At 37.2% G+C, this 27,345-nt stretch overlaps 1 protein-coding gene across 1 annotated transcript in view; it reads right to left on the bottom strand.

The window, feature by feature from the left end:
* Window positions 1-614: 614 nt before the first annotated feature.
* LOC130908721 (protein FAM200A-like) overlaps window positions 615-27,345 on the bottom strand; it is a 143,138-nt gene continuing 116,407 nt past the window's right edge. Inside the window, exon 4 of the transcript XR_009061639.1 lies at window positions 615-996. The gene's annotated coding sequence lies outside the window, so the exon portion shown is untranslated. The remainder of the gene's footprint in view (window positions 997-27,345) is intronic.

A 27,345-nucleotide genomic window follows, 5' to 3' on the forward strand; every position in this document is an offset into this window, starting at 1 on the left:
ACCACGCAACTGGCTCTAAGTGTCCACACAACAACAACAACAACAGAAGAGATGATCCACACAGGTGTTGCCTCTGTAGAGATATTTTACAAGCCTAAACAATGAACGTAGACTCGCAGCCGCCGTGTTTCTCTCTCGCTAACTCACCCACTCACTCAGAGCTGCGTAGCTGTCAGTCTTCCTCTGGCGTGTGAGCGCTCTTCTTCGTGTAAACAAGTGCGAGTGCGCCCCGACGTGGGCGTGAAAGCGCCACAAACTAAAAGCATGCATTTCAATATATAAAAAGTCAATAATACAATTGAACACACATTGCCAAAGGCTGAACGTGAACGTGGCCATAGCTATTAGGAGTTATTCAAATAACTACAGCATACATAACATGCTAACAAGTTTACCAAAACCGCCAGTGTCACTCCAAAACACCAAAATAACATGTGAAATGATATCATAATGTGTTACTTTCACACATAAGTTGCTCCTGAGTATAAGTCACACCCCCAGCCAAACTATGAAAAAATGGCAACTTAAATACGGTAATTGCTTTGTGACCATTTAATCATGTTTGTTACTTAGCTTTCCCAGCAATTATTTATTATTATCACATACATCAGCCTCAATGAATAATAATAATAAAAAAAAAAAAACAGTTTAAAAACTTGGTGGTAAATAAAGTAATTTACAAAAACACTACAATAGTGTTTCATTATAACTAAAGACCATCTGCACACGGTATTTTTCCCTCGTCATCCTTTATCAAAAGATCAATTAAGCTGTAACAAAGTAAGTGTCTAATTTGCATAAAGTTTCCTTCATTTATCATTACATTGCTTTCCATTGTCACTACTTTTTCAAGGGACGGCTTAGTCAGCAGATGATGCACAACACTCACCTTTTCCAGAGACAAAGAAAGTGCCCAAGCAGAGTAAGAGCAAACATGGTTTTCTATTGATCACTCGTGACAGGAACCTTTTGAAAGAGCTCAAGATCTGTGTGTCTCTGAAAAACATGAACGAGACGGGTATTGATTACTAAGAATTATGTGCCAGCCATCCATAATACATCAAAGGAAGTAGAGTTGTGTACATGGGAATTAGCAGGACCAATTCTTAAGACTCGTTAGGATGAAGCATTATTTCATTGGGGGAGTGCGTCCAATTGTTTGGAGTTTCTTCGAACAGGACCTTCCTGTGTAGAGTCCCTATGCACTCCTGTGCCTGGATGGGTTATGCGCACATCCTACAAACTGTGTTAACTTAAAACTCTTAATCATTAGTTCTTAACCTTGTAGGAGGTATTGAAGCCTGAAAGTTTTCTACGTCCATTCCCTGAACCTTTTGGATAAACAAAATAGGTTTTTGATATGTTCGTCACGTCCATCCACCATTATTACATTGATACATTATATACACATCCACCTATACCGTAAAGAACTTTAAATATGCATTAACGGACGAAATTCAAACACCGCCGCGTACCAGTGTTGTTAATAATGGCGTTAGAGTATAACAGTGTTGTTTTTTTTCAGGAGTGAAAAATTCATTACTTTTCCCATCTTTGCAACGCCGTTGTTGTGACCGTTACTGAGGATGTAAAGGGGTGCGTTACTACAATTTGGTTGAATGCAGTGCGAGTTGTTGACAGTTGATTGTGTCACACATTAACTTCCTCCTGCCCAGAAAGAGCAGAGCGGGAGGGTGGAGGAAGGATTGGGGTGGTAATGCCATTGCAAACGTGATGATGATTGGCTAGGTGGGCGGATCATGCCCTGCTTAGTAACGGCACTACTTCTCGCCCATTGAAATTAAAGGAAAGAATGAGTCAGTTTACCCATTTAAATGTTTTGGGTATTGGTTTTTGTACTAGAATTATTTTCAATATTTAACATTGTTACTTTATGGAATATTTAAGGATAGTGTTCTGCTTATTGTGCAGTATGCCTATAATACAGTTTGAAATTTGCACTGGTTAATGGTATATATAATAAGTATTTAGTCAGCCACTAATTGTGCAAGTTCTCCAACTTGAAAATATTAGAGAGGCCTGTAATTGTCAACATGGGTAAACCTCAACCATGAGAGACAGAATGTGGGGAAAAAAAAAAAAGAAAACCACATTGTTTCATTTTTATTAGGGCTGTCAAACGATTAACATTTTTAATCGAGTTAATTACAGCTTAAAAATTAATTAAACGTAATTAATTGCAATTCAAACCATCTATAAAATGTGCCATATTTTTCTGTAAATTATTGTTGGAAAGGAAAGATAAGACACAAGATGGATATATACATTCAACATACGGTACGTAAGGACTGTATTTGTTTATTATAACAATAAATCAACAAGATGGCACTTACATTATTAACATTCTGTTAAAGCGATCCATGGATATAAAGACTTGTAGTTCTTAAAAGAAAAATGGTAGTACAAGTTAAAGAAATTTTATATTAAAACCCCTCTTAATGTTCTCGTTTTAATAAAATTTGTAAAATTTTCAATCAAAAAATAAACTAGTAGCCCGCCATTGTTGATGTCAATAATTATTTACACAATGCTCATGGGTGCTGAAGCCTATAAAATCAGTCGCACCCAAGCGTCAACAGAGGGCGGCAAAACTCCATAAAACACAATTAACAAGTGAGCGTTTCAATGTACCGTCATTTAAATGTGTCTGAGCAGGGCATCTACGTTAATTGCGTCAAATACAGTGGAAAGAACAAGTATTTGATACACTCACAATGGGAAAACCCATTGGCAGTGTATCAAATACTTGTTCTCCCCACTGTATTTTAACGTGATTAATTAAAACATTTAATTAACGCCCATTAACGCGATAATTTTGACAGCCCTAATTTTTATATAATTTATTTGCAAATCATGATGGAAAATAAGTATTTGGTCAATACCAAACGTTCATCTCAATACTTTGTTATGTACCCTTTGTTGGCAATAACGGAGGCCAAACGCTTTCTGTAACTCTTCACAAGCTTTTCACACACTGTTGCTGGTATTTTGGCCCATTCCTCCATGCAGATCTCCTCTAGAGCAGTGATGTTTTGGGGCTGTCATTGGGCAACACAGTCTTTCAACTCCCTCCACAGATTTTCTATGAGGTTGAGATCTGGAGACTGGCTAGGCCATTCCAGGACCTTGAAATGCTTTTTACGAAGCCACTCCTTTGTTGCCCTGGCTGCGTGTTTGGGATCATTGTCATGCTGAAAGACCCAGCCACGTCTCATCTTCAATACCCTTGCTGATGGAAGGAGATTTTAACTCAAAATCTCTCGATACATGGCACCATTCATTCTTTCCTTTACACATATCAGTTGTCCTGGTCCCTTTAAGGAAAAATAGGCCCAAAGCAGGATGTTTCCACCCCTATGCTTCACAGTGGGTATGGTGTTCTTCGGATGCAATTCAGTATTCTTTCTCCTCCAAACACGAGAACCTGTATTTCTACCAAAAATTTCTATTTTCGTTTCATTTGACCATAAGACCTTCTCCCAGTCCTCTTCCGGATCATCCAAATGCTCTCTTGCGAACTGCAGACATATCTGGACGTGTACTGGCTTCAGCAGGGGGACATGTCTGCCAGTGCAGGATTTGAGTCCCTGGCGGCGCATTGTGTTACAGATAGTCACCTTTGTTACTGTAGTCCCAGCTCTCTGTAGGTCATTCACTGGGTCCCCCCGTGTGGTTCTGTATGGATCTTGCATGGAGCCCCAGATCGAGGGAGATTATCAGTGGTCTTGTATGTCTTCCATTTTCTAATAATTGCTCCCACAGTTGATTTCTTGACACTAAGCGTTTTACCAATTGCAGATGCAGTCTTCCCAGCCTGGTGCAGGTCAATTTTGCCTCTGGTGTCCTTCAACAGCTCTTTGGTCTTGGCCATAGTGGAGTTTGGAGTGTGACTGACGGAAGTTGAGGACAGGTGTCTTTTATACCGATAATGAGTTAAAACAGGTGCCATTAATACAGGTAACGAGTGGAGCCTCGTTAGACCTCGTTAAAAGAAGTTAGACATCTTTGACAGCCAGAAATCTTCCTTGTTTGTACGTGACCAAATACTTATTTTCCACTGTAATTTGGAAATAAATTCTTTAAAAATCAAACAATGTGATTTTCTGTTTTTTTTTCCCCCACATTCTGTCTCTCATGGCTGAGGTTTACCCATGTTGACAATTACAGGCCAAGTTGTCCAGGCCCTGAGGTAGCAAAACGGCCCCAAATCATGATGCTCCCTCCACCATGCTCCACAGTGGGGATGAGGTGTTGATGTGAGCTGTTCCATTTTTCCTCCACACATGACATTGTGTGTTACTCCCAAATTATTCAACTTTGCTTTCATCAGTGCACAAAACGTTTTGCTAAAACTTCTGTGGAGTGTGTGGAATGCCTTTTTGCGAACATTAAACAATTTTTTTTTTTCGACAGCAGTGGCTTCCTCTGTGGAGTCCTCCCATGAACACCATTCTTGGCCATAGTTTTACATATAGATGATGTGTGCACAGAGATATTGGATTGCGCCAGTGATTTCTGTGAGGGTTTAGAAGACACTCTAGGGTTCTTTTTTTTACCTCCCTGAGTATACTGCGCTGAACTCTTGGCGTCATATTTGGTGGACAGCCACTCCTTGGGAGAGAAGAAACAGTGCCAAACTCTTCTCCATTTGTAGATACATTTTCTGACTGTCGATTGATGAACATCCAGACTTTTAGGGCCTTTACAGCTGCTGCTCCCCGTCTGTGGAACGCCCTCCCAGACCACCCCAGAGCCCCGCAGACGGTGGATGCATTTAAAAAAGGACTAAAAACTCACCTTTTTAAAAAAGCTTATTTTAGCAATTTTTATTTGACTGTTTTATTTTTATCTGATTGGTATCTAATTTTATCTGTGCTTGTGTCTCTTTTGCTTTTACTCTTTTATTCTTAGTCTTCATTTTATTTATTATTATTTTGTTTTTTGCCAATGTGCACTTTTTGAGATTTGTTTCTCAAATGTAAAGTGTGTTATAAATAAAATGCATTATTATTATTATCATTATTTAGGTTTTGTATCCTTTCCCAGCTTAAAACAAATCAACAGTCCTTGATCGCATGTCTTCAGACAGCTTTTTTGACAGAGCCATGATGCATATCAGACAATGCTTCTCATCGAGACATTTCTTACCAGGTGTGTGTTTTATAGTGGGCAGGGCAGCTTTAAACCACTCATCAGTGATTGGGCACACACCTGACTTAAAATGTTTGGTAAAAATTGGTTTGATTGCTCTTTAAGTGTCCTTAGGCATAGGGTTGACTAACTTTTTTTCCCCTTTCTGTCACTGTTTCCATGCTATCCTCATTCAAATATGAAAACCTACACGTTTGGGTGGTTTTAGTTAAAGCAGACACTGTATTTTCATGTGTGTGATTTTGACAAAGATCTGAACACATTTGATGGCGATTTTATGCAGAAATGTGAGAAATTTCAAAACGTTCAGATACTTTTTCATAGCAATGTACATAAAGGGAGATGCGTATTCTATTCCCATGCACATACTTTGAGGAGCCGTTAATGGTCAGCAAGCTTGAGCTTGTTCACAGCTTTGTTAAGGTCACAACAAAGCACAGGGACAAAATGCATACTCCAGTGAAGTGCCTGAGTGGAGATTTAAATTCTTTTTCAAATTTCTTTTGCAGAGTAGGCTTGCTAACTCAGCCACACGTCTGCCAGTGAGCATCATGCTTCCAAAAAAATGTCAGAAGATGGTTTAAAAATTATTTGAAGGTAGCGACTACCATTGTATTGCAAAAAACTCAAACACACGAGGTCATAATCAGTCAAATGTAATACTATTATTGGTCGTGTTTTACATTCAATTATTATTTTGTGAAATGCAATTTGGAACAAAAAACTCTCGGTTCAGACAAATTAGCATTAAACTGTAGTTTGTATTTTCTGAGAAATATTCCCAAATTACGATAATGAGGAACCTTGCGCCAGTCAGCTCATACTGTATGTATTTGTATGTTTGTATGCATTGTACTGTTTATACATTACACAGTATATGTCCCTTTATAGGTCTAAACATTAATTACATTTGTATAACATCTTATAGAAATGTGTTCTTGTTGTACAGTTGCTGTACTGTTAATTTTATGAAGAAGATGTCTGCAATCAAATTTTTTTTAGTAGGTAAAATGCATGCTCAATATAGGTTTTCAGTCAATTCTTCCGTCTTTCCCCTAATGAGCTCATTTGTTGTTTTTGAGTTCATCAACTTACTACTGCATGGTGAACGACCTCACAATCAGCTTTGTTGACCCTCAGTCTTCTGCTGGTCTTTGTAACATACTAAATGTTCCATCAATGTATTCATTTTCTGTAGCGCTTGTCTTCATTACAGTCATATGTGAGATGAAGCTTATTGCTAGAAACTTCGGGATACTGATTAAAACCAATTTAGAAATCAATCTACCGTATTTTTCGGACTACAAGTCGCACCTGAGTATAAGTCAATCCAGCCATAAAATGCCCAACCAAGAGAAAAAAAACATATACAAGTCGCACTGGAGTATAAGTCGAATTTTGGGGGGAAATTTACTTGATTAAATCCAACACATAGAACAGACATGTCATCTTGAAAGGCAATTTAATATAAAAATACAATAGAGAACAACATGCTAAATAAATGTACAGTGTACAGTGCATGAACAACGAAATGTGAATTAACTGTCCTACACTACGGCTCGGTCCTGGCAATCCAGCGAACTCCCAAAAGACAATGCTGGACGTCCGTATAATTTGCTGAATTAATTTGGTCCTCGATAGCAAACAGGTTCGCATCAACGTAAATAAATGATAATTAGGTACTATTACAGTAATAAGTAACAGGTTAGCATGCGTTCGCTATCATTAGCACATCGTTCAAACAACCACACAACTGGCTCTAAGTGTCCGATCGCGGGTGGAAAACACACAACAACAGAATAGATGATACACGCAGGCGTTGCCTCTGTAGAGATAATTTATAAGCATAAACAATGAAAGTAGGTTCGCAGCCGTCTTTTCTCTCTCGCTAACTCGCCCACTCACTCACTCAGAGCTACGTAGCTGTCCGTCTTCTTCTGGCGTGTGAGCACTCTTCTTCACGTAGACAAGTGCGAGTGCGCCCTCACGTGGGTGTGAAAGCGCCACAAACTAAATGCATCCATTTCAAGATAAAAAAGTCAATAATACAATTGAACATACACTGCCAAAGGCAGAACGCGAACGTGGCCATAGCTATAAAGAGTTATTCAGATAACTATAGCATAAGAACATGCTAACAACTTTACAAAACCATCAGTGTCACTGCAAAACACCAAAATAACATGTGAAATTATATCATAATGTGTTAATAATTCCACACATAAGTCGCTCCTGAGTATAAGTTGCACCCCCAGCCAAAATATGAAAAAAAAAACGTGACTTATAGTCAGAAAAATACGATAAAATCTAGAGGGACTTAAGTTATTTTCCAATATTTTGAACTGTTTCATCTATTAAGATTAGAGGTCCACCGATAAGGGATTTTCAAATGCCGATGCTGACATCTAAAAAAATCTTCTGCCGATATCCAAAGCCGATTTTGTAAGCCGATATTTGAGGCCGATATACTTTGCTGTACAACGTTCAGCCTTGACATGCCATGTCATTGTGTTGGCATCGACTGAGCGAATATTTTATTTGAGGGGAAATAAGGAATATTTTGGAACCATGAATACATAAAGAAAGCTTGCCTCCTGGCGAAATACACTTCAATGCCTGCATGGAGCATTTTTTTCCTGAGTAACAGTAAGAGTACAGTATCAGCATTGATAGTGCACCCCTAGTCCACATTTTGGTGGAATTGCATGTCATACTTAGGAGAATGGTAGCTGTGAATTATTAGAGGACGATACGGAGCAATGATTTTTCTCTTGCTCCTCTTCCCAGCTTTATCAATTTCCAGGAAAGAAAAAACTTAATACATTGATCTCGTTTTTTAACTTAAAAAAAAAAAAAAAAAAAAACTAATTAGCTTTTTTCTGTCTACATCTTTGGTATGCAGCCAACTGTTCATCTGTCTAAATGAATTACTGTGGTCATATGTTCTTACCCTGCTGTCAGATCAAATGATATCCGGAACATATAAATTCTTAATTCAGAGAAAACACAAAATATGCATGAGAAATAAATATTGCAATTCTATGATGGTACAGTCTGTGTTAGATGAATTTAAAATGTAGACAACAAATGTATTGATGAGGTATTTCTTTCATGGTAATGTTGATTAAAGAAAGACATGCAGATGATTCAAAATGCTGACATTGATTCACTTTGATATAGATAACTGATGATCACTGAATTTTGTGTCTTTGTAAGCATCTTATGAACTATCAAAGGAAAATATCAGATCTCAGAGTCGAACTGAAATCTTTAAATTGCTGCTGACTGTTGTTTTTAAAATTACCTTTTTGATGAACTTATAGTCCGTCATGAAAATGTTGGTGAAACTCACTGATATTATTGTTATTGGGGATGTAAAAACAATGATAGACATTAATGCCAAATAAACAATAGTCCTGTATTTCAACTGACCATTCACTTGCCTAGTGGCAGCTTGTTAGTGGTCAATCTTCCTGTGCAATGAGACAATCGTTAGAAAACATACTGTATGTCAGCGCATTGTTTTTAGCATATGACAAGTGTTGGCGGAAACCTCTTTCCTCCTGCCATCGGGCAGGTGAAAAACCTCTTGGTATGCAGGATGGTGGTTCATCTGCCACACCAGCAATAGCAACCCTGTTCTGACCATCCCCAGGGACTGACTCAACAGATAAAGAGATTGATAACAAACATGAAGAGTTCAATTGCTCCAATTCAATAGATAGTACTGTATGTAGAATCCCATTTTGAAGAAAGGGTTGGTGAAGAAAAAAAAAAAGACATATAATTGGTGATGTATCCATGAAATACAATCCTTGATTGAAAAGATTTCCCATTTCATAAATTTTTATGCTTTCATCTTAAATGGCAAAGCAGCAATATCTGCATCAACTTCCAAAGAAATAGTATAAATGAATGTCTCCTGTATAAATATACTGTATATTTATTTTTTACATGTGTAAAAATACTTTTTTTATACTCAAGCTTTAATATGTATCTAAACACATTCTATAATTTTAAATGTTCTACATTTAACATCAGAAAATGTGGTGTCTAATATGCATGACTATGCTTGCATGCACATTTACGTACGCAAGTAGCTCAAAACCCTCGCATTTTTCAAGGTTGCTAAAAACACTTTGATGTCAAGGAGTGCCAAGACACCCACAAACACATCATAATTCCTGGTGGAAAGCAGAGAAAAACACTTTCCTACATTTAACTATTTGCATTAACAAACAGTGTGTGTAAACATTAGGTACACGTTTAATTTAAAGAACAGTTGAAACATAACATAACATTCTAAATACAACATATTTAGAGGGTTTTTATTTTTTCTAGGGTGCCATTTACACGTAGTAGAGAGAAATATAACAGAGGGGACATTTTGTGCCAAAGTTAAGCCTCAGCCTAGCTTTGCTAACGTAATGGCTAACAAGACTTTGGATACATGATGAGAAATCTATAATTTTACTAACAAACCTTTTGAAATGATTCAATTTAATTAATTTCTTTGACATAGGGCAGAAAACACAGACAAGGCTGAAAACCTTACTGCTCTTGCACCCCTCTTTAAAAGAAACTGCTGTATTCTAAGCCAAAAAAACTGTTGTGTTTTATAGAACATTGCGTCTATATAACGCCGTAGTAGTTTCATGGTGCATTAAGCCCCCGAACTATTTTTAATTTGTCCGTTTAAGTCTGGACACCCCCGTTTGCAGGCACTGCGCAACCGCTTTTGTTTCAACCCAGCCATAAAAAGCAATTATATTTATTATTCGACATGTCTAAGGCTGCAGCTATCGAATATTTTAGCGGTCGATTAATCGATGGACTAGTTAGTTCGAATAATCGAGTAATCGGATAAGGAACATGAAAAATTAAAATGCCTGAGCTAAGCCTCAAACGGTATAAATTTATTTTAAAAAATGAAATTGAAAAACAAAAGAACAATTGGCTAACTTACAAAGAAAAAGTACGCTAGCTTAAATGCTACATAATGCTAAAGTTTTTTTTTTTTTTTTTTACAATGCTTTAAACAAATGGTTCAGACACATATTCCCACAAAAAATGCCTTTTTATACTTATAAACTAAATCATGAATGCATTGAAAAACATTAGCTCAAACAAAAACTTAACTTACGTTGGTCTTAACAGGGAGCAGCTGGATTCAGCCATGTGAAAAGAGGCAGACGAGAGAGCAGTGTATCCACCCTAATCAATAAAACTAAATGCAAACACCTTCAAAACAAACCATTACAACGCCAGTTTAATTAAACGAATATTCGAGGCAACAAAATTTAATTCAAATATTTTTTTCTGATCGAATGCTCGAGTTAATCAATTAATCGTTACAACACTAGAAATGTCTATCATTTTTAGCTTAGAAACATTAATGGATGTCTGCTGTTTAGTTAAAAAAAAAAATAAAAATCATGGCTATCTACCTCATAACTATCGCTTAATTGTATTTTTTTTTTTGTTACTGTCGCATTTCCCCCGATACTTTAGATGATAAATAATCGATCCAAAGAAAGAAAAATAAGAAAAAAACTTTTAAAAGGGTAAATATTTGAAAAAGAAAATATTAACCACTCCTTGATGTCTGCAATTTCTGCATTGCGACCCTTGTTATATGACCGTGTTTCACCCGTAAAATCCACAAAAAAGTCCGGCTGTTGCCATTCGCAGCTGTGTCTTGACACCCGGTGAGATATGCTACGTGTGGATCAGAACAAGGTGACTACGCGATATCATCTCATTAAAATCATGGTGTATTTAATTGTATTTTAATTTTGCGCTCTAATGCTCTCACCTCGAGTTAGGGTTTAGGGGTTTAGTTTTTTTTTTTTTTTTTTTTAAATGCGCTCCTGTTCCCCCAGAAAATTGAGATTTTAAGCCTTCCAATAATGTATCACGCATGCATATAAGACAAAATTGAAATTTGGCCAAATTGGGGGTCTCAGAGCTGAACTTCAAGTCACCTGAGTGTTTTCCGCCATATAGCTTTAACAGAGTGGACACGTCATGATTAACCACACTGAACGTACTTCAAAAAACTGCAAAAGCTGACTTTTAAAGGAGGTAAAAATGAAAATTTGCTAACCACATTTGAATTTTTTTTCTCCTCTGGTGTGATATTATTGCAGAAGACTGTTGCCATTAATAAATGGGGAATTATCTAAAAGGGAAACTAACACGACAAAGTTGATGGTCACACTGGGGATGAACAGAAAATGTGTTTGGTTTTTTTTAATTAAATAATATACTGTATTTTAATTTAAAAACTACACATGATTAAAGATAGTTTATCCAGGACATTAAAGTCAAAACTATTTATTTTGGATAGTTTTTCTACTCATATTAGTTATTTTATAAACCAAATTTGAATGAAACACACTGGGGACATGGACAATTGGACAATTCCAACCTTTCACCAGAAGTCATTAAAAAAAACAAAACAAACAAAAAAAAAATTAGGAGCACATATCCTTGAATTTGTTATTTAAGCCAAGTGATAGTACACACACAAAAACTAAATAAATAAATAAAATACATAAATTTAAGTTGAATGAGTATTTGTCCGACTTTAGTGAAAATACAGCTTAAATTTATACTGGGGACACAAATGGCACCCTATACAAAAAAAAAAAAAAAAAAAAAAAAAAAAAACAAGAAAAAAAACAACAACCCTAGAAACAACTACAGTGATCCCTTACTTTTCGCTGTTAATGGGGACCAGAACGCGTCGCGATAAGTGAAAAACCGCGGAGTAGCGCCACTCCCCCCATCAAATGTTTTTTTTTTTTTTGTGTGTGGGTAGTTCAATGTATTTATTCAGATTAAGCATAGGAAAGAGATACATATAAGACATGTTTTTTCCCCCCACTTTATTCCCCAAAGTATAATTTAAAAAAAAAGGTTTTATGAATCTATATATTTCAATAAACTGTTTTAAGCATTACAAATGTAATAATTGTTTTAAACATGTTACTGTCCCACCGACTTATTTTTTTTTTAAAGAATAAAGTAGAAAAATGCTTGTCTTAACTAAATGCTTCATTTAGTGAGTCCACCAAAATCTGCTCAAGCTGCTCACTTACACATGAGTTGCCACAGCAACTGTTTAACAAGTTAAGCGATGATTGACGCATCGGGCGCTTTGAAGCTTCGGCTTCCAGGCCCTAATTGTTAACTTTAATAAGCAACTGAAGTGCACTGCCTGTCCAACAAAGAGCAGGGAGAGGGAGAGAGGGAGATTGAGACTACGCGATCAGCTCGGGGCAGCTCATCTGTATTTATTTATGGTTTGTTTGTTTTTTTTTTATCAAAAAAAAAAAAAAAAATCTGCAGTGGACTGAGGGCGCAAAGTTTGAAGCTCAAAATAGCAAGGGATCACTGTATATCAGAATCACCATGGATGGCAAGCAGTGCTGTCTTTTACAGAATACTTTGAGATAAGTTGAGGGTGTGCATTGATAATGGAATAACCTTAAAACAAAGGAGTTTGAAGTCAGCGGGGAATATGCTGTTGAGCTGAGAAAACACACTTTTCTACAATCGTTTACAGTTTGACATCTTGTTTCATGCTTCAGTGATTTTGAAATGGAGAGCTGTAACCAGCCTCTCACATTTCTTTGCAGAAGTTGAGTGTTAGTCCTTTGAGTGTTTTTCTAAATATGTGGTCTTAGCACCTTTCCTAAGCATGGCAGTCTCAGAGGCTGCATTTCAATCTTTACAGAGCTAATTCCAGAGTGAAGACGGCCCGTTTAAAGCAGACATTAACAAGGGCTTCGACAACAGTATCCGGGGACAGCTTCTTTTTGCAACTCCATTCAATGACTACGAGCTCTGGTAAAAAGGATAATATGGTTTTGGATAAGGGGCAAAAAAAGAACGAAATCACACTTTGATTTGAGCATGCTGTCTTGTCAATTGTGCAACAAGTAGAAGAAATTTGACCATTTAAGGCTATAATTAATAATATTCACTAGGTTAACTACACATAGTGTTTTACTCTGCACCAGTGCCCCGCCTTGGCCACCATTTAAAGCTCATTCAGCTAAAATCAGAATTACAGGTACTTGGAGGAAATGTAATTACCACAAAACAATGTCATCTCTATTACCGTAAATAAGGTATATTTCAGAAATAAGTTGTGTGCGAAAGTTAAACATTCTTGGATCTTCCAGAGGTAATGCTAATATGTTCAGACACAAGCCATAATGCGGGGATTAAGAATATGAAAATAAAAGTTGGCATTTAATCTTCACATACTGCCTTAAATAACAGGATTCTCTGGTAGCTCATCTGCAGTTTCAGCTTTGAATATAAAACTTTCATCTGCCTACATGTCACATACGATTTCGTCTCTCAAAAGACAACCGCATTAGCATTGCATGTTTACATTTTTAGTAAAATCTTTGGTCTTAATGCTCCCTGTGACAATTTAAAATACTCTGAAGGAAAAGAGAATGGTCAAAATTGACAAATCTCAATACCAAAGTTATGTATATAGTATTGCTATAATAAAGATGTAATTCATGTGTAGGCTCACTGTACTAAATATGGTTATGAGTGTCTATATATACAAACATGCTGTTGATGTGTTACCTGCCTGGAATAATCAGCTCAAGGTGCAGCCAGAGATATCCCACCCACTTCAACACCTTCACTGGATCAGCTCAGCTTATTCCTACATAAAAACTTATTCATTGCATGTATATTTTCTAAATGTGATTTATTTATTCAACATGATTATAGTGACACTCAATTGATCTGGCAACTCTTTGTAGACATCTTTTTTATGCTGCTTGTTTAGTGTTATTAAAAAATAAAAATAAAAAAAAAAAAGTTTAGAAGCTGAAAGCGAAGAAGCTTCAAATTCTGTTTTTCAGTTCATTAAAATACGGTGACAGGCTTTTGAACAAGTTTACGAAAACAGGAACGAGTCAGGGGAGTCTGATGTCTACAAAACAAGAAGAGGAAAACATGCGCCAAAGTGAGGAAAGGATAATGAGGAAAATGTGAAATTAATCAGTGTCGAGTAAATGATCCAAAGGTAAGACAGTATCGTCAGGCAGTCATGAAAACACATTTTAGGTAAACCACTGAACTGTAAGTGGCATCATGGGGAAATGTCCCCATCTTTAAATCACAGGCTTAAATTTCCCCTCCAAGATTAAACTGAGCATATCTTAAGGTAGACACCCAATTTGTCCCAACATCGATTAAGTAGTTCCATGTTATCCTCACTGTGCATTGTTAAAATATTATGCTAAATAGATGTGTCCCTTGAATTATGCAGGAGGAAAAAAGGCATTTTCTGAGAGAGATGCACTAACACAGTTTTGTTCATTCTAAATGTCCGACGTCAGGGTGGTACATCGTCTCCCCGGATGAAAACTGAATTAAATGTTCAAACAGACGTTAAACTTTTTTAACCCAGTGCAGTATATGCGCTAAATAAAGGGAATTTAACTATGGCCTAGAGCAGACATGTCCAAAGTCCAGCCCGGGGGCCGAATGCGGCCTGTGGTCAAATTTCATCCGGCCCCCAGCCTCTGTCATAAAATCAATAACGTCTGGCCCAAACACAAACTTTTAATAAATTGGTCAGCAGTACTGCAACCAGGATATGAAGTTTACACACAAAATTCTGCCCCTCATTTACCCACTAAAAGGCAGCAGCACTTTAACCCTTTATTGCCAAATGTATCACGTTTCATACAACTAAAATTTCATGATATTGAGACTAATTTAGAAATTTGACATTTCTTTTTGAAAAAAAAAAAAAGTGATGGATGCAATTCAACACATGCATCTGCAGGTTCCATGAGAAAAAAAAAACACATGATTTAGCATGGGTTATAGATATAGAGCGCTAAGTTATTACACATATTCATTTTGACTTTTCTTTTTACAAATTTGAAAAAATAAGGTTTCATTAGGACCTTATTTTTCAAATTTAGGGATTCTCTGATAATTGCTTCATGTTGGAGGTATTTAAGGGCTAAGCAACCTTATTCCGTGTGACCCATTACTTCCATTTTCTAAAATGGTGACAATCAACAAAAAAAAGAAAGTTGATTGTGACGGCCGACGCTTCAAGGATAGGTGGAAATTAGACTATTTCTTCACTAAAATACCCAAAAACTGTGTCTGCCTCATTTGCAACGAGACGTCACTGTTTTTAAAGATTTCAATGTGAGGCGATATTACCAAACAAGACAGGCTGACATGTACGACAAGATTACAAGGAAGATACGCAGTGAGAAATTGAAGCAACTTGAAGCTAGTTTAATGTATGTAATGTAATGTAAATGTTAATGTAATGCAGTATTTCGCAATAACCCGAGAGTCGAAAGAGAAAAAAAATAATTAAGCAAACGTGACACACTGAATGGCTTGCTAAAATTTGCTTAAATATATTGCTCTACGTAAAGGACGTCAGCCAAGGTCGGCCCCCCACATTTTTACCACACCAAATCTGGCCCCCTTTACAAAAAGTTTGGACACCTCTGGCCTAGAGGTTTAGAACGCTCTTTAGGAAATACAACTCTGCTCCGTATATTATGAAAATTTTGCTTACAATGGTGGATTGTAATGCTTGTCATGACGTTGGTACACGTAGAGCCAAGTACAGTGGTACCTCTACATACGTTTAAGTTAATCCGTTCCAGGACCTTGTTTGTAAGTCGAAATGGTCGTATGTCGAGCAGGATTTTCCCATAGGAATACATTATAATTCCATTAATTCGTTCCACAGCCCAAAAACCTTCACTAAATCCTTAAAAAATACTGCTGGTACTATTACAAATGGCAATTACACATAGCAAAACAAATAAATAATAAATCAAAATCGGAATAATAAGAATAATAATAATAATCATAATAATAATAATTCCTGTATTAATGTAACGAATCGGGTTCTAATGTGGCGGACATTTTTTGCTGACCCTGAACGCACCGCGGTGCTGACGTGCCAGAGGCAGACCAGTGAGCTTGAGTTTCACTTTGAATGTTTTCTTAACACCGTCAATTGCGGCAGACAGAAGGTGTTTTTGTTTTGAATAAGTTGTGAAATAAATGATAAAAACGTGGCGAAGTTGGCGATTTCTCTGGAGATGTTACCACAAAAGGAATTGTCAGCTTAACTTATAAAGACTGGCGAACGATGGTCGGAGGAGGACCGTGGAGATGTATTTTTGAGCCATTTCACGGATGCCCACCCTACGCTCATATTTTTCTGTCATTTGCATCTTCATTTAGAAGGTAAGCGTCAACTTTTTCCTTGTTTCACCACCTGTACCAACCTTTTCTGAAACCAGTGTTGATTTGTCACACAAGAAAATCCGCCGTGCATTCGTCTGCGGTGCTGCCATTGTCGTCGTATTTCGAGCATGTCGTCGGATGTAGAAACAAATGGCGAGTCAAATTTTACGTCAGATGTCGAAAAGTTTGTGTGTCGAAGCGATCGTATGTAGAGGTACCACTGTATTTCTTTCAAACTTACTTAATGTATGTACTAGAGACGTCCCTATCGATCGGGATCGATCGGGTCCGATCACGTCATTTTCAATGTATCAGAATCGGCGAAAAAATATCGGCCATGCCTTTTTTTTAATATATATATATTTTAATTAAATCATTTTCTAATTGTATTTAATATATTAAACTCATCCAGAGTCTTTAGTTTAGGCTTAGCTTAGGGTTATCATAAATATCCCAAAAACGGCGGCATTTATTTGATTGATAATTGAGTCATATTAAAGTATTTAAAGCTATTAATATTTGCGCTGTAGGACCCTTTCACTCATTGTCGCACTCAATCTGTAGTAACGCTGTTTAGCCTGCAAAGAGAGATAATAATCAGCATTAATTGAGTAGACGGATTTTTGGAAGTTTTGGAAGCCATCTCTCATTTGATTAAAACCTTACAAACTCTCTCCCTATGATTAGAAGTGTCATGGGAATCAGTGTCGGGAAGCAAAGTGGTAATAAAACATTGTTATTACACCTTAACTTCTTTCCTAAAGCACAGATGGTATATCCATTGTTAGCATGACTCACAGTCATGGTTTTACTTCCCATCATGGTTCCACTTTCCCATCATGCCTTGGGGCATGCTGCAGTATCTGAACTGAAAGCTCAACAAATACACTAGATGGCAGTATTTAGTCACAAAACACAAAGTCCCAAGTCTTTCTATCCGTGGATCCCTCTCACAGAAAGAATGTTAATAATGTAAATGCCATCTTGAAGATTTATTGTCATAATTAACAAATACAGTACTTATGTACTGTATGTTGAATGTATATATTCGTCCGAGTTTTATTCATTTTTTTCTTAATGCATTGCCAAAATGTATATGATCGGGAAAAATTATCGGGAATGATCAGAATTGAATCGGGAGCCAAAAAAAGCAATCGGATCGGGAAATATTGGGATCGGCAGATACTCAAACTAAAACGATCGGATCGGGAGCAAACATACATGATCGGAACAACCCTCGTATGTACTGTTGGTACTGAAAAGTCCACCAACCACTGCCATGCAGTGGGAGATAACCATGTAATGATGTAATGTAGTTTTTGATACAAATTTAGGGATAGTAAGAAGTGTAAAACATCAGGGGTGAACAAGATACACAATGACACTATGAACTTAAAAACAAGTTAGAAAAAACAAGTCAAACAATTTATATAATAAAGAGAAATATATAAATGTCACGTACTTAATTAAAAGACTTGGAATTTTAAGAGGAGTTTTAAAACGAACAGTGACGGTGCCAGACCAATGTTCACTCTAGTTTTTCATGTGTCTGAGCAGACAGATAAGCTACCTGAGCACACTGAGGACCACTGTGAGCAACATCAGATGTGTATACTGTGGCCACACACCATTATCACACCTGTTCAAAACCATGGATCATAGCAAGCTACATGGCTTATTAAAAGAATGAAATTACAGCAGCAATTTTCATGAGTTTACTTTTAATATAATTGATTTGGCTCACTTAAAATGAAAACGACAGACATCTTGTTGTTCATGAGATGTGTACTATGTTGTATCTGAGAGTGCTGCTTTGGCCTGGGTAAGGTCCAGTTGCAGCATGGGTAAGTTAAAGTAAGTAGTAAGCAGTGTTGTCAGTAACGCGTTACTACACGCGTTACTGTAATCTGATTACTTTCTTCAGTAACGAGTAATCTAACGCGTTCATTTTTCCAAGCCAGTAATCCGATTAAAGTTAGTTTCCCTTGTGCCTGTGCGTTACTATTTTGTTTTTGCCTCATAATGTATGTACAATGAAGAATACTGTAGTCATGTACGAAGAGCATTCCTCATCGGGGGGAAAAAAAAAACGGGTCACGTGTTTTACGATGCTGTTTGAGGCTGTCTGCCACGGCGGTCAAAAACATAGCATTCTGACGAGACAGTGAGGCTAACAGTGAAAGGCAGGATATAAACCGCAAATGGATGCCTTTGCTTACTGGAAATACAGCCATTACTTCATATTTCTGTCCAGTAAAGATGACAAAAATATATCCGTGCGTTGCAAACTTTACGCTGGCTGAAAAAGACTGTCGGCCGCTTAAAAACTCTACATTCAATTCAACAAGGAAGCACTTGAAATTACAAGACAACGCGAAAAAACTCCAAACCAAGCCTACAGGTAACAAGACAGCTGACACTTCTACAGTTTGTAACCAGCCTTTATGCACATTTTATTGTCGGTGTTTGTAACCATAGGCGGACTTTTACTTTTGTGGGGCTGGAGGCAAAGCATGTTGATGACTGAAACAAAAGTCAAAAGTTTGGAAACACCTAAACATTTTTACGTTTTATATATTTTCACTACTATTGTAAATCCTCTCTGAATACATCAAAACTATGAACGAACATGTGGAATGGCAAAAAAAGTTAAATAACTGAAAACAGGTTTTATATTCTACATTCTTCAAAGTATCCAACTTTTAGGTGTCGCCAAACTTTTGGCCAATACTGTATATATACATACTGTATATATAAAACTGTTCAAGCTCAGTTGTTGTTGGTTGTGTTTGAAAGCTTAGGTTTACAGAAATTCTAAATACCCATCTTGCCTCCACAGGTGTAATTTTGGCTTAGCAAAGCAAAAGCTAGTGTCTTAGGTGCTAGTCACATGATCTGCTCGAAAAATGATTTTGATCCATTAAGAAATACGTTGTAGGATTCTTGTTCATTTCATTATTTTTTGTTGTTTGTTTTATTGCTTTACAACTTTTATGGACAATATTTTAACAGCCAAGTCTTTATTTTAAAGGGGAAGTTCAGAATTTTTGACATTAGGCTTTATGTTGGAGTTAGCGGGGGTTTATTTAGTCGTTGGAGTTGATTTGAACAAACTCCATGCGGTTTGTTAGTTTTTTGTTAGTTTCAGGGCTCCGGGGTGGCTAAGCTAGCGCGAGTCAATGGTGGTTGAAATCAACTCCATCGACCAATTAAACCCCCGCTAACTCAAAGATAAAGTCTTATGTGAAAAATTCAATTACATGCGATGACATTTTTTTGTTGTCATTTTTATGTTGAGGCAGCAAAAGGAGAAAAATTGGTAAAAAGTAACCGATAAGTTACTTTTAAAGTAACTTAGTTATTTTGATAATAAAGTAATCGGTAAAGTAACTAGATTACTTTTTTGAGGTGTAATCAGTAATTAAATTACTTTAAGTAACCTGTGACAACACTGGTAGTAAGTTAATGAACAACCACAATTGGACTATATCGAACTTCCGCATTAAAACTATTCAAACAATAAGGACACTCAAGATTCCTATTCTCTATGTCTAAGCAGCTATAAAGGACAGGTTAAAAAAAAAAAAAAAAAAAATCTAACTTGGTTTCACCGCTTGTTCTTCAATTTGAAAATACTTACTAACAATAAACGTTATTATGAGTTAACATAATTTGATATTAAAACCCCTCTTGATGTTCGTTTTTATACAATTTATTCAATTGGTTTAACTAGAGGGTCGCCATTGTTGTCGACGTCGCAGGGCGGTGACGACAATGTGTTAATTCTAATAGCCATTTGTATCTCTTCAGTTTTGTATTTACTCTTCTTTATACTATGAATGAAGTCCTGTTGTTCAGTTTGCACCACTTGCATGAACTTGCAGGAGCTTCTATATAATTTGTCTTTCATTGTATTTTGTTACATATAGAATTGTCAAGTACTTGTATTGTTTTTTTAAACAAGAATGTAGCATATTATAGAAGAACATTGAACAAACTGACTATACAGGCTACAGCCAAGCGACAACAAGCTTTCAGTTCATCAATCAATACATGTATTGTTCTATGTATATCCTTACCTGACTTGTCGGTCACCTAGCAACAGTCTGCATGCATGGGACAAATGTGCTCTTAAATGTGTTGCTTAGCACTGTGTGTTTGTGTCAACACAAATGAATCAACACAAATAATTTAATGGCTTATGGAGTGGATTTTTTTTTTTTTTTTTTAGCAGAACTTTAAAATCAAGAGTAACAGACTGGGGAAATTGGGTGACAGTGTAAAACTACCTGAAACATTGAGATGCTGAAAAAGACAACTGTGAGCTTACTAGATACCCAGGATGAAAATGCAGAATAGCACTGAGCAGCTAAAGTATTTTCTGTCTATTTCTATTTTTGTCACATTTTTTGCAGCCGCATTCTAATAATACTAACCTTCTATTGAGTCTCCAAGCAACATAGTACATGGCATGACTTTTGAACATGGATCTAATTGATGAACTGAAAAAGGAAGACTTCAACTTTGACAAGTTGTTACCATAGACTTCATAGTGATATTGACGGGACACATTTAAGTAGGGGGCCGCCCTACACTCTGCTTTAGTCGGTCGAAGTCCATCACAGTTATTCTCAAACATATGCAGAGATCCAACGCCGGATTTAGGTTGAAAAAGTACGTAAGCTGTACCGCATACAAACAGGAAGGATTGTCTCAGGAGTGATTTGTTCGAAGATTCAAGATAATTATTATATTTTTCGTACCATGCATGCATTTTGAAACGTGAATTTATTTATTCACAATAATTTTCAACGTAAAAAGCTCTTTGTCCGTGTTTCCACTCGGTCAGCTTTGAGGAGATAGGCCCCCTATTAATCGGCCCCGCACCCCGTGTCCCGTCAATAAATTATGTAGTCTATGTTGTTGTCCTGTGAATTTTCTAGCCTCTGAGATATCATCAGAGGCAAAACCAAGGCGAGGTATTGGGTGTGTAAAATAATGTTGGGAAGGTCTGAACCAAGGTGTGAGGATTAACACCCAAGACTGGTATCTTCTGTGCCGTCATGTTGAAAGCAATTGTTGCTTTCTGACATATGAATGACAATGAATTGTGCTGATGTCACGCATCCTACCATTTGCTTGTGGAAAGTCAGTAGCTCACTCTACTGTTGGTAATAAGTGTGCAGCAGGAATTCTTTCTAACTTTGCCAGCACCCCTCCGACACTTGTGTGGATAAGCAAGACAGAATGAAAACCATTTTAAATCTTGAAAATGACATAATCTGTATCAAAAGAATCTGTTAAGATGCAAAAACAAACAATAATTTAAAATAAAATGCGTAGTCCATGCAACCAGCAACTCATAAATGACACATTAGTGACTTCGTTGTGACTCATCACAAAGGCATTTTTGCTGCGTCATCTCTCGTTTCAGTCACTATTCATTATTATTTCATACTTTGGCAGTGTTGGTACAATATGTTCTTAGCAGACAGTTTGTGTCAAAACATGAATTTAACATCAGGGATTGGTGTCTGCCTCAGAATCAAAGGGTCGCAGCTTCTCTCTACAGCTGTCACTTTGCGCCAACGTTCAGTCTGCACACTGGAAAGCATCCATCACAGAAAAGGCAGACATACCAATTTTTACTGTGACAGTAGCCTCAACAGACCTGACTGTACTGTAGCTAGAGGACATGTTGAGCTTTCTCTTCCAATTTCTTGGCAGCAAAGTCTCCTTTTCAAACCATGACTACCATTTCAGTTGAGTCTTTTCTTTCACAACATTGCTGCATAGCCTACCCAAAATCTACATAGCTACGAGCATAAGGATTTCTTTGCTATTTATAAATCAACCTTATTTGTAAGTACAGCAACAAGAAATACACATAAAATGTGGAGTTATCTGGTTTCCTGATGGTGCACCATCTGTACAAATACATCTGTGAATGACTCTGAGGGACAGACATCCTTAGCCAGCATAATTCATTTTAGCAGCAAGCAGTATATTATTCTCTCATTTAACTGGCACATTTTCCTCAACTAGTCACATGCATTTTAAAGTTTATGATTATTATTCAAATATTTGTATTTTTTCCATACTCTCCGTCACACAAAATGCCACTTGATACACAGCCAAGCTCCACACCATCAAACCCTCTAAACGACAACTACTGTAGAAAGTCTAGAATAAGCTTAAACCAATCACAACCAATTACAGAAAAACACTCTTAACACAGCAAATTACCTCTGACATCTCATGCACACTTGCTCCCGTATGCTCAAGAAAGACAGGTACAGAACATGAGGGTGACAAATCCTACATCGTTGTTGCGCCCTTCCTCCGGATCTCACCTTCTCAACACCTTTACAACTGCATGAAACTGGACACCAATAAATCACCGTCCAAACCTTAGTATTTGACACAAAAAAAGTTGCATTTTTCTATTTCTATTTAATTATGTACACAAACGAATAACACATTTCAAATTACAATCCATCTATGTGGTCTACAGTTGTATGAAAAAGTATCAGATCCTTTTGGAATTTCTCACATTTCTCTATAAAATCACCATCAAATGTGATCTGATCTTTGTCAAAGTCACACAGATGAAAAAGCAATGTCTGCTTTAACTAGAACCACCCAAACATTTATCGTTTTTTTATATTTTTTAATGAAGATACTATGCAAACAATGACAGAAGGGGGAAAGATAAATAAGTGAACCATCACATTTAATATTGTGTCACCCCCCTTTGGCAGCAATAACTACAACCAGATGCTTCCTGTAGCTGCAGATCAGTCTGGCACATCGATCAGGACTAATCTTGGCCCATTCTTCTCTAAAAAAAACTGCTGTAATTCAATCAGACTCCTGGGATGTCTGGCATGAATCACTGTTTTTAGGTCATGCCACAGCATCTCAATGGGGTTCAAGTCTGGACTTTGACTTGGCCACCCCAAAACGTGTATTTTGTTCTTCTGAAACCATTCTGAAGTTGATTTACCTCTGTGTTTTGGATCATCGTCTCGTTGCAGCATCCATCCTCTTTTTAGCTTCAACTGTCAGACAGACGTCCTCAGGGTTTCCTGCAAAACATCCTGATAAACTTTTGAATTCATTCTTCCATTAATGATTACACGTTGTCCAGGCACTGAGGTAGCAAAACAGCCCCAAATCATGATGCTCCCTCCACCATGCTTCACAGTGGGGATGCGGTATTGATTTTGTTGAGCTGTTCCATTTTTATCTCCACACATGACGTTGTGTGTTACTCCCAAACAATTCATCTTTGGTTTCATCAGTCCACAAAATATTTTGCCAAAACTTCTGTGGAGTGTCCAAGTGCCTTTTTGCGAACATTAAACGAGCAACATTTTTTTTATTTATTTTTTTTATGTATTTTTTTTTTTTTTTATGAGACAGCAGTGGCTTCCTCCTTGGATTCCTCCCATGAACACCATTCTTGGCCATAGTTTTTACATAAAGTTGATGTGTGCACAGAGATATTGGACTGTGCCAGTGATTTCTGTAAGTTTTTAGCAGACACTCTGGGGTTCTTTTTTTACCTCTCTGAGTATTCCGAGTACTTTTGGCGTCATCTTTGGTGGAAAGCTACTCCTTGGGAGAGAAGCAACAGTGTCAAAGTCCCTCTGTTTGTAGAGAACTTCTCTGACTGTCGATTGATGAACATCCAGACTTTTAGAGATGGTTTTGTATCCTTTCCCAGCTTTATACAAATCAACGAACCTTGATCGCAGGTCTTCAGACAGCTCTTTTGACCCAGCCATGATGCACATCAGACAATGCTTCTCATCAAGACAATTCTTGCCAGGTTTGTGTTTTATAGTGGGCAGGGCAACCACTCATCAGTGATTGGGCACACACCTACCTGACCTGAGGCAGAGGGTTCACTTACCGTATTTTTCGGACTATAAATCACAGTTATTTTTTTTTTTTTTTTTTTTTTTTTTTCATAGTTTGGCTGGGGGTGCGACTTATGTGTGAAATTATTAACACATTATGATATCATTTCACATGTTATTTTGGTGTTTTGGAGTGACACTGATGGTTTGGTAAACTTGTTAGCATATTCTTTAAGCTATTGTTATCTGAATAACTTAATAGGTATGGCCACGTTCGCGTTCTGCTTTTGGAAATGTGTGTTCAATTGTATTATTGACTTTTTTATATTGAAATGCATGCTTTTAGTTTGTGGCGCTTTCACGCCCACGTGGGGGCGCACTTGCACTTGTTTATGTGAAGAAGAGCGCTCACACACCAGAAGAAGGCCGACAGCTACGTAGCTGAGTGAGTGGGCGAGTTAGCGATCGAGAAACACGGCTGCGAACCGACGTCCATTGTTTATGCTTGTAAAATATCTCTACAGAGGCAACGCCTGTGTGTATCATCTTTTCTGTTGTTGTTGTGTGTTTTCCACCCGCGATCGGACACTTAGAGCCAGTTGTGTGGTTGTTTGAACGATGCACTAATGCTAGCGAACGCATGCTAACCGTTTGTGTCATGTCATTGCTGTAAAAGCACCTAATTTACATCGATGCAAACCTGTTTGGTATCGAGGACGAAATTGATTCAGCAAATTATACGGACATCCAGCATAGTCACTTGGGAGTTTAGCCTGCTGAATAGCCAGGACCGAGCCGTAGTGAGGACAGCATATTCGCATTTCGTTGTCCATGCACTTTACACTACACTTATTCAGCATGTTGTTGTCTATTGTATTTTTATATTAAATTGCCTTTCAAGATGACATGTCTGTTCTATGAGTTGGATTTTATCAAGTAAATTTCCCCCAAAAATGCAACTTATACTCCGGTGCGACTTGTATATGTTTTTTTTTTTTCTCTTCGTTGGGCATTTTATGGCTGGTGCGACTTTTACTCAGGTGCGACTTGTAGTCTGAAAAATACGGTACTTATTTTTCACCCTTCTGTCATTGTTTGCATGCTATCCTCGTTAAAATATGAAAACTTATAAATGTTTGGTTTTCGTTAAAGCAGACACTGTTTTTACATCTGTGTGATTTTGACAAAGATCAGATCACATTTGATGGTGATTTCATGCAGAAATGTAAGAACTTGCAAAAGGTTCAGATACTTTTTCATACAACTGTACCAATAGAAAATTTAGAGACATGGCATTGTGGACATCAATAGCATAAATACAAATAGCAGTATAGCAGAAAAAAAGTCAAGGGCATGTTGAAAAGCAGACAAGCCAATAAATGCCACATATACTGAAATACAAAACATACAATAAGCATACAAAGTAAAGGTCTCACTAAACCTACCAATAGCTCTGTGTCTTCCTGTTCCACATACAGCATTGTATGAAAAATGAGGGCAACTCAAAGATAATAATTATATTAAAAGCTTGCAGTCTCGAGACATTCTTTTTTGACACACCCATTTGTCATGCTTGCATAGTGAAATTTCCTCCACTGATAAATGCATTTTTGGATCAACAGCATATTGTATCACGTCATTGATATTACCTCTGCAGGGTAAGAGTCAACATTTGAGAGTGCCACACTAAATGAGAGAATATTGACTTGTCTGAATCTGCTGCTGACCTTCAGGAACGCCTTTACTTAGAGAATGTTTTATCTAACTGACTACTGGCAAGAATTATTTCGATATCTGTAAAAACTCTGACAGTGTATTAAACTGAACCAACAACAAAGACAACCCAAACATGTTGCTTGACTCCATGTTTTGGGAGCTCCTTTTTATTTACAAAATTGCTGACTTTGAGTTGTACTTGCTGCAGTGTAGTTTTATGGGTCCTTGTGGGATTGGGCTAGTAAACAGGAGATGAGACAGTAAATTCCTACACTGTGAAACCGTCAACTACGTGACTCAGTTAGGGCTGTTGGGATGCTCCTGGATATCCAAACCAAATATATGGCTCAGTGGCTAGAAAGCAGGTTTGTGGGACATCTTTGTCTCTTTTTTTAATCCGACTTTTGACTATCCTGAAAACAATTCCCATTAACTATAGTGAAGCCTATACTGCAGACATAAGTCACATAAAAGTATACATGGATAAATGACTAGACACACCACTTTTTCTCTTGGTTGAGGCAGTGGTGTTGATGTGTATACAGACCCCAAGCTATTTATCTCTATCCAGGGATTTATAGCTTTCTATATGCACCCATCTACACTCTATCATAACTCACCATTTTGAAAGCTTTTTGTAACCTGCCGACACATTCCCTTCTGCCTTGCTCTCTAAGGATAAACTGGTCAAAGTAGTGTCAAAATAAAAGTGACAGGGGGTGTTAGTGTGTTTTATACCTGGTGACGCAGCATCTCAGTGTACAGTACTGTCAGTGTAGCAGATCCATCATTGTAAGCAGTATAATAACACATGAAAGCACACACACACTGTAAGCAAGTACATCCAATATTCTATCAGAATGTCTTCCTTTTTCTAAACGCTAATTTACTGTGCCTCATTAATGCATTTGAATAGCTATTGAATAAATTTCACAGTTATTAAAAGGGGACATACTGTCACCTCTCGGAGGTCTTGCTAATGTTTTGTGTTGGTTCATGTCGGATTCTTTTATGTTGGTAGTGGCGTTACTCCTTGATGGTACTTTACTTCCTGCTCTTGCCAATCAGGCTGATCGTGTCCACCTGTGACCCTCTGTAAAAATAGTCTGCATTTAACCTTGCCCTGTGTCGGTTTGTGCTATCCTGCCACGTCCTACGCCACATACCTTTTTTGACCAAGATTCATGTTTTTGAACCAATGCTTTTTGTTTCTTGTGGACTTTTTACTCAGTTGATTGGTGCCCAGCTGTTGCAGTGACTTTTTTTTTTTGTTATCTTCCGTTTTTTGAACCTGGCACCATGAACTGGAAAATAAAGC

This window comes from Corythoichthys intestinalis, chromosome 20 (genome assembly GCF_030265065.1).
Source record: "Corythoichthys intestinalis isolate RoL2023-P3 chromosome 20, ASM3026506v1, whole genome shotgun sequence".
Lineage (NCBI taxonomy): Eukaryota > Metazoa > Chordata > Actinopteri > Syngnathiformes > Syngnathidae > Corythoichthys > Corythoichthys intestinalis.